This window comes from Octopus bimaculoides, chromosome 23 (assembly GCF_001194135.2).
Source record: "Octopus bimaculoides isolate UCB-OBI-ISO-001 chromosome 23, ASM119413v2, whole genome shotgun sequence".
NCBI classification, from domain to species: Eukaryota; Metazoa; Mollusca; class Cephalopoda; order Octopoda; family Octopodidae; genus Octopus; species Octopus bimaculoides.
The window spans coordinates 23,801,450-23,802,081 of NC_069003.1; positions in this window are offsets into that span (position 1 = coordinate 23,801,450).

The following is a 632-nucleotide window of genomic DNA, read 5'->3' on the forward strand; positions in this document are numbered from 1 at the left end:
ATGGTTCTGGGTTCAGTCCCACTGCATGGCACCTTGGGCAAGCATCTTCTGCTATAATAGATGAAAGCAGGTCAATAAAAAGAGACTAAGAGAATAAGTTCAAGAAAAAAAAAGTACCTGACCATACTTCCAAAATTTTTTGATAAATTTGGGGATTTCAGCATGTAGTTCCTATGTGATACCTTCTGTTGTTTTACCTGAAGTTATTTGCTAATATATATAATCAGCAAATTTACCTATATAGTGAAGAGGATTTGAAAATGCAGAGGTCTTTTAAAGATGTTTATTGACTTGACCAGTTTCACTTATAAAAAAAAAAATCATTTTACTCTTTTACTCGTTTCAGTCATTTGACTGTGGCCATGCTGGAGCATCACCTTTAGTGGAGCAAATCGACCCCAGGACTTATTCTTTGTAAGCCTAGTACTTATTCTATCGATCTCTTTTGCCGAACCACTAATTTACGGGGACGTAAACACACCAGCATCGGTTGTCAAGCGATGCTGGAGGAGGGCGACAAACACAGACACACAAACACACATACATATATATATACATATATACGACGGGCTTCTTTCAGTTTCCGTCTACCAAATACACTCACAAGGCTTTGGTTGGCCCGAGGCTATAAT